Raw genomic sequence first — 208 nt, forward strand, 5'->3', positions numbered from 1 at the left:
GATAGATAGCCATATGAAATTAATGGAAATCAAAGTGAGAAGCATCTATTCGTAGATCCTAGGAATCTATCAATAAATGGCCAAATGGGGAAAAATAGAAAAAGGGCTAGGGAACAATTTATCGATAGATTCGAGGAATCTATCGATAAATGAAAGTCAATGCCCAAAATTTTTAAGGGGATCTATTGATAGATGCCTCCTATCTATC

The sequence above is a fragment of the Theobroma umbraticum genome, unplaced genomic scaffold (assembly GCF_002168275.2).
Source record: "Theobroma umbraticum cultivar Fairchild unplaced genomic scaffold, ASM216827v3 scaffold_106.0, whole genome shotgun sequence".
Lineage (NCBI taxonomy): Eukaryota > Viridiplantae > Streptophyta > Magnoliopsida > Malvales > Malvaceae > Theobroma > Theobroma umbraticum.